The following is an 8,082-nucleotide window of genomic DNA, read 5'->3' on the forward strand; positions in this document are numbered from 1 at the left end:
AGCGTTTCTTCCGAGTCAACCCGCTCACGAAACTCTCTCTCGTCGTGGAATCCCCGCGTCGGAGAGTAAAACGCGAATTCATACTATGAAAACTTACGTCTCTCGACGATGGGACGATCCACGCGAAGAGTTGTTTACGTGCACGCGTATGGTGCGATTGCGTCGATTCGCTTTTCTGTACGGGGAGAAATAGAACGTTGAGTTGACTTATCGGGTCTTCGTTGGAATTACCGTCGCTGGCATTGTAAACTCCAGATGACCTTGTGATTCCTTCGTCGGGCACTGGTAAAGGGTGGCGATGATGCGTTCTATAATAGAAATACCCGTCGTAGCGTTTCTTCCGAGTCAACCCGCTCACGAAACTCTCTCTCGTCGTGGAATCCCCGCGTCGGAGAGTAAAACGCGAATTCATACTATGAAAACTTACGTCTCTCGACGATGGGACGATCCACGCGAAGAGTTGTTTACGTGCACGCGTATGGTGCGATTGCGTCGATTCGCTTTTCTGTACGGGGAGAAATAGAACGTTGAGTTGACTTATCGGGTCTTCGTTGGAATTACCGTCGCTGGCATTGTAAACTCCAGATGACCTTGTGATTCCTTCGTCGGGCACTGGTAAAGGGTGGCGATGATGCGTTCTATAATAGAAATACCCGTCGTAGCGTTTCTTCCGAGTCAACCCGCTCACGAAACTCTCTCTCTCGTCGTGGAATCCCCGCGTCGGAGAGTAAAACGCCGAAGGCTTACTATGAAACTTACGTCTCTCGACGATGGGACGACCCACGCGAAGAGTTGTTACGTGCACGCGTATGGTGCGATTGCGTCGATTCGCTTTTCTGTACGGGGAGTAATAGAACGTTGAGTTGACTTATCGGGTCTTCGTTGGAATTACCGTCGCTGGCATTGTAAACTCCAGATGACCTTGTGATTCCTTCGTCGGGCACTGGTAAAGGGTGGCGATGATGCGTTCTATAATAGAAATACCCGTCGTAGCGTTTCTTCCGAGTCAACCCGCTCACGAAACTCTCTCTCGTCGTGGAATCCCCGCGTCGGAGAGTAAAACGCGAATTCATAGTATGGAAACTTACGTCTCTCGACGATGGGACGATCCACGCGAAGAGTTGTTACGTGCACGCGTATGGTGCGATTGCGTCGATTCGCTTTTCTGTACGGGGAGCAATAGAACGTTGAGTTGACTTATCGGGTCTTCGTTGGAATTACCGTCGCTGGCATTGTAAACTCCAGATGACCTTGTGATTCCTTCGTCGGGCACTGGTAAAGGGTGGCGATGATGCGTTCTATAATAGAAATACCCGTCGTAGCGTTTCTTCCGAGTCAACCCGCTCACGAAACTCTCTCTCGTCGTGGAATCCCCGCGTCGGAGAGTAAAACGCGAATTCATACTATGAAAACTTACGTCTCTCGACGATGGGACGATCCACGCGAAGAGTTGTTTACGTGCACGCGTATGGTGCGATTGCGTCGATTCGCTTTTCTGTACGGGGAGAAATAGAACGTTGAGTTGACTTATCGGGTCTTCGTTGGAATTACCGTCGCTGGCATTGTAAACTCCAGATGACCTTGTGATTCCTTCGTCGGGCACTGGTAAAGGGTGGCGATGATGCGTTCTATAATAGAAATACCCGTCGTAGCGTTTCTTCCGAGTCAACCCGCTCACGAAACTCTCTCTCGTCGTGGAATCCCCGCGTCGGAGGGTAAAACGCGATATATAATAGTATATGCCAGTGGTTCGCGCGCGTCGTCTCTGAGATACGCGGTCGACAGAGTTCCGAAAACACGTGATGTGCCACGATTTCCGTGCGTCTTACATCTTTCGACGATGGGACGATCCACGCGAAGAGAACGTTCGTGCTTGCGTGAGGTGCAACAGCGTCGATTCGCTTTTCTGTACGGGGAGAAATAGAACGTTGAGTTGACTTATCGGGTCTTCGTTGGAATTACCGTCGCTGGCATTGTAAACTCCAGATGACCTTGTGATTCCTTCGTCGGGCACTGGTAAAGGGTGGCGATGATTCGTTCTATAATAGTAATACCCGTCGTAGCGTTTCGACCGATGTCACCCGCCACGAAAGTCTCTCTCGACGTGGAAACCCCGCGCCGAAGAGTAAACGCGAAGGCTTACCATACGAAAGAAAACGGTATTATACGCCTGTGGTATGTGCGTCTCGGCTCTGTGATACGCGATCGGCAGAGTTACAAAAAAACGTTGATGGGCCACGATTTCCGTGCGTCTTACATCTTTCGACGATGGGACGATCCACGCGAAGAGTAGTTACGTGCTCGCGCGAGGTGCGATAGCGTCGATTCGCTTTTCTGTACGGGGAGAAATAGAACGATGAGTTGACTTATCGGGTCTTCGTTGGAATTACCGTCGCTGGCATTGTAAACTCCAGATGACCTTGTGATTCCTTCGTCGGGCACTGGTAAAGGGTGGCGATGATTCGTTCTATAATAGAAATACCCGTCGTAGCGATTCGGCCGAGTCACCCGCCACGAAACTCTCTCTCGTCGTGGAATCCCCATGTCGGAGAGTAAAACGCGAAGGCTAACTATATAAGAAATATATAGTATTATTTATGCCTGTGGTTCTCCGTTTGCCCTACTCTCAGATACGCGACTCGGAGAGTTACGAATAATCGTGATGGACCACGATTTCTGTACGTCTTACATCTTTCGACGATGGGACGATCCACGCGAAGAGATCATTCCTGCTTGCGTGAGGTGCGATAGCGCCGATTCGCTTTTCTGTACGGGGAGAAATAGAACGATGAGTTGACTTATCGGGTCTTCGTTGGAATTACCGTCGCTGGCATTGTAAACTCCAGATGACCTTGTGATTCCTTCGTCGGGCACTGGTAAAGGGTGGCGATGATTCGTTCTATAATAGAAATACCCGTCGTAGCGATTCGGCCGTGTCACCCGCCACGAAAATCTCTCTCGTCGTGGAATCCCCGCGTCGTAGAGTAAACGCGAAGGCTTGCTATAGAAGACTATAGTTTATACGCCTGTGGTTCACCGGTTGCCTGCTCTCCGGGGTACGCGATCGCGCAGGAGTTACGGAAGAACTTGATGGGCCACGATCTCCAAGCGGCTATATCTTTCGACGATGGGACGATTCACGCGAAGAGAACGTTCGTGCATGCGTGAGGTGCGATAGCGTTGATTCGCTTGTCTGTACGGGGAGAAATAGAACGATGAGTTGACTTATCGGGTCTTCGTTGGAATTACCGTCGCTGGCATTGTAAACTCCAGATGACCTTGTGATTCCTTCGTCGGGCACTGGTAAAGGGTGGCGATGATTCGTTCTATAATAGAAATACCCGTCGTAGCGTTTCGACCGATGTCACCCGCCACGAAATTCTCTCTCGTCGTGGAATCCCCGCGTCGGAGAGTAACCGCCGAAGGCTTGCTATAGAAGACTATAGTTTATACGCCTGTGGTTCACCGGTTGCCGGCTCTCCGGGGCACGCGATCGCGCGAAGGTTACGGAGGGACGTGAAGCGCCCGAGCAATGAAACGTCCGCAGGAGGAAACGAGCAACCGCCGAACATTGTTTCGCGACGTTTCCATAATGTATTGTCGTTTCGCTCGCATCCCGCTTTTTTCCCCTAGTTTCCTCGACGCGTAGTTTCGCAGCCTTAGTGGACGAATCATTCTCGATTCGAGGAAAGATATGCAGTGGGGCGTGCAATGAGCCCGCCAGAGACCACGATCTCCAATGCGTCTTTACATCTTTCGACGATGGGATGATCCACGCGAAGAGAACGTTCGTGCTTGCGCGAGGTGCGTTAGCGTCGATTCGCTTTTCTGTACGGGGAGAAATAGAACGATGAGTTGACTTATCGGGTCTTCGTTGGAATTACCGTCGCTGGCATTGTAAACTCCAGATGACCTTGTGATTCCTTCGTCGGGCACTGGTAAAGGGTGGCGATGATTCGTTCTATAATAGAAATACCCGTCGTAGCGATTCGGCCGAGTCACCCGCCACGAAACTGTCTCTCTTTCGTCGTGGAAACCCCGCGTCGGAGAGTAAAACGCGCGAAGGCTGTGACTGTAACATATATATATACAGTATACAATGCCTGTGGTTTTTGCGCGTGTCGGCTCTTCGGTATACGCGATCGGCCAGAGTTACGGAGGGACGGTGAAGCGCACGAGAAATTGAAACGGCCGCACGATTGGAACCGAGCAACCGTCGAACATTGTTTCGCGACGTTTCCATAATGCGTTTTCGTTTCGCTCGCATACCGCTTCTTTTCCCCTAGTCTCTGAGACGCGTTTTCGAGCCGTTCTTCTACTATCGATTCTCGTAGAGAGAAGGGACCGGGTAGTCTGGAAGTGGAACCCGCATCTTGCGTGTACCGTACACGGAATTGAGAGGACCGGCCGTGAAGCTCGTTTTAAAGCCGTGCGTCTGACACCCAACTCTTGCGCGCCAATTTCGCGGCAAGAGATAATATGGGACGAATGACCGGCAAAGAGCCAGCTGTGAAGTCTGTTTTTTTAATCGAATCCGTGGACGTGTGTATGCCGTAGCGTCGCTCGTCGTGTTCGTTCATGGTCGTTCCGAGAGAAAGAACGAAAGCGGTAACGAAGGGACCGGCCGTGAAGCTCGTTTTAAAGCCGCGCGTCTGACACCCAACTCTTGCGCGCCAATTTCGCGGCAAGAGATAACATGGGACGAATGACCGGCAAAGAGCCAGCTGTGAAGTCTTTTTTCATTATTTGCTTTCAATCGATCGATCGGTACGATTCGTGCAACGTTTCGCGCGATGCGACGCGAAAACATGCGCGCAACAATAGATGCGTCTGATCGGAAGAACGCGAGGGTCGACTGCACGCGATGGATTCAGTATCGGGTAGGATACAAAATATATCCCCGTCGTTTCCACGCGTGCGAGTCTTCTGCGTCTTTCGCGGGTTTTTGAATGCACTATACGCCCGGAACGTCGAGAAATATATACATATTACTTGAACGTTTTTCGTCTCGAAAGGCTTCGGTGTCGTCTCCAAGGCGACGCCTGAATCTCCTTCGCGCGCTGGTCGGAGATTCAGGTATCAACTTTTATCTTCTCTTTGAAAGAAGAGAGATATTAGGTCGAACAAATGAGAATAAAATTATATATGTGAAATATAAAATTTATACGATTACCCTGAACGGTGGATCACTTGGCTCGTGGGTCGATGAAGAACGCAGCTAATTGCGCGTCAACGTGTGAACTGCAGGACACATGAACATCGACATTTCGAACGCACATTGCGGTCCACGGATACAATTCCTGGACCACGCCTGGCTGAGGGTCGTTTACGTACCATACACTGCTTGCGTAGCTCTGTCAAATCCCCGCCGTCGTTCACCTCTTCGGATCGAACGTTTTTTTACCGAAGGGCGCAAAGAACGTTTCTGAGTCGGGTTAAGAGAAGGATGCTACGTACGAGCGAACGATGGGTGTCTCGTCGGCGTTTGTCGCGGACACGCGAAAATTCTGTGAATTTCACGGACAGTGTACGTTCTAGTTGTTGCAAAACGATCGGAATCGTTTGTATGGACTCGCGTGAGTGTTCGCGGCGTCGTGCGTCGTTCAATTACGACCGCCCGCGGATACCGCTCCACTGCGATATGGATCTGAGCGACAACTTTTTCGGCTGTTCGTGAGATGAACGGTTTCGTGTGTTTAGAAAAATTTTTTTTCCCGCGCTCCCGACGTCACCTGAAATGATGCGTCAGAGGTGAAAGAAAATATTAAGAAGTCGAGAGAGAGAGAGACTACACACGTTTTATTCATATTTTGTATACCGTGCGTGAGACGGATGTGCACGACACGTCGTATGTCGGTATATTACCGACTGGCCCCAGGGAGATTGTTTTCTTCCTCTCTTACGAATGAGATGTACGTTTCGGAGGATCGTCGTTACCGAAACACACGGCAAAACGAGACTTCTCGCAGCAGAACCTTTATACACAATACACATCGACTCTTTTTACCCCGAGAGAGAGAGAAAAGGTGTATTTCTTTTTTTTATTTTTCGAATTCGACGCACGAACGCTTTGACGACTGGAGAAAAACACGGTGTGTGTTAAAATCGTGCGGGACGAGCATGCGTATTCGTAACGGGTCGAATAGTTCTTATTCCCCGTCGTCGCGTGTCCTCGCTGGACCACCACCGTGCGCTTCCGCCACGTTCAGTTGAATTTCGAAATATATATATATAAAAAGAATCACCATATACTCTCTTTCGGGAGGTGTATTTTTATCGGTTTCTGCTATAGAGAAGAGACGGAGATCGTGTTGTGAGGTGTAACGTTTCTGTATCCCCGTTTCGGAGGATCGTCGTTATCGGCGGAACACACGTCAAAACGAGACTTCTCGCAGAACCTTTATACACAATACACATCGACTCTTTTACCCCGAGAGAGAGAAAAGGTGTTTTTCTTTTTTTTTTATTTTTCGAATTCGACGCACGAACGCTTTGACGACTGGAGAAAAACACGGTGTGTGTTAAAATCGTGCGGGACGAGCATGCGTATTCGTAACGGGTCGAATAGTTCTTATTCCCCGTCGTCGCGTGTCCTCGCTGGACCACCACCGTGCGCTTCCGCCACGTTCAGTTGTATTTCGAAATATATATATATATATAAAAAGAATCACCATATACTCTCTTTCGGGAGGTGTATTTTTATCGGTTTCTGCTATAGAGAAGAGACGGACGATCGTGTGTGACACCACGTGGTAACGTTTCCGTATCCCCGTAAAATACGTTTATCTTTTCTCGTAGAAAAGAGAGAGGAAGAGGCAGGAGCTCCTCTTTGGCGAGGCTTTCGAACGTCGCGTCCCGTCCGCCGGAATATAATGATATAAATATATAACCGCCGCCGACTTTGTGCGAAAGCGTTGAAACGAACGCGTCGGTCGCCCCATGGTGTGTGTTTGTCGTGTCTTCTTTTCCTCTTCTGCACTTCTCTTCACTGTCGATCGCGAGACCGCGCGAGATCCGCTTCGGTCGTCCAGTCCCCGAAAATTCTTCTCGGACGGGCGTTAAAGTTAACCGGAGCGCGAGATCGTCTAGCGAGAGTCTTTTTCGCGATCGAGTAAAATGTGATAGAAGAAGGAGAAGAGTGTAAAAAGAGAATATAGACACGCGACGCAGCAGAGACCACTGGTGAGGCGCATAAGACGCGTTCGCGAACGATTTTTCGCGACGATACGGAGTCGCGCGTGTCGCGGTATATTTATCATTTATATACGTTATAATATGAATATTGTTGTGTTCGAACGCACTCTCCTCTAGACTTTGTTTTTTTTGCCTTTGAGCGATTTTTATGAAATTCGATTGAATTTTCATACAATTCACGTTCACGACGACCTCAGAGTAGGCGAGATTACCCGCTGAATTTAAGCATATTACTAAGCGGAGGAAAAGAAACTAACAAGGATTTCCTTAGTAGCTGCGAGCGAACAGGAATTAGCCCAGCACTGAATCCCGCGGTTCCGCCGTAGGGAAATGTAGTGTTCAGGAGGGTCCATTTATCCCGTGACGTCGAACCGCGTCCAAGTCCATCTTGAATGGGGCCATTTACCCGTAGAGGGTGCCAGGCCCGTAGCGACCGGTACGCGTTTCGGGAGGACCTTTCCTTAGAGTCGGGTTGCTTGAGAGTGCAGCCCTAAGTGGGTGGTAAACTCCATCTAAGGCTAAATATGACCACGAGACCGATAGCGAACAAGTACCGTGAGGGAAAGTTGAAAAGAACTTTGAAGAGAGAGTTCAAGAGTACGTGAAACCGTTCAGGGGTAAACCTGAGAAACCCAAAAGATCGAATGGGGAGATTCATCGTCGACGAGGCTGGCTTCCGTTGGCGCGCAGATACCCCGCGTATGGACCTTCGTGGTTCCAATGCGCGAGGGTACACCGCCTTCGGCCTAAATGTTCCGGCAACGTAGTCGTGCACTTCTCCCTTAGTAGAACGTCGCGACCCGTTGCGTGTCGGTCTACGGCCCGAGTGGTTGCCTGCCGCGTCGCCTTTGGCGCACGCGACAGACCCTCGGCGGCCCGGCCGGCTGC

At 50.1% G+C, this 8,082-nt stretch overlaps 1 non-coding gene across 1 annotated transcript; it reads left to right on the forward strand.

Moving 5' to 3' along the window:
* Window positions 1-5,170: 5,170 nt before the first annotated feature.
* On the forward strand, window positions 5,171-5,325 carry LOC143175649 (5.8S ribosomal RNA). The gene has a single exon (XR_013000351.1). It is a non-coding gene; the product is annotated as a 5.8S ribosomal RNA (ribosomal RNA).
* Window positions 5,326-8,082: the final 2,757 nt, after the last annotated feature.

The sequence above is a fragment of the Nomia melanderi genome, unplaced genomic scaffold, assembly GCF_051020985.1.
Source record: "Nomia melanderi isolate GNS246 unplaced genomic scaffold, iyNomMela1 scaffold0150, whole genome shotgun sequence".
Lineage (NCBI taxonomy): Eukaryota > Metazoa > Arthropoda > Insecta > Hymenoptera > Halictidae > Nomia > Nomia melanderi.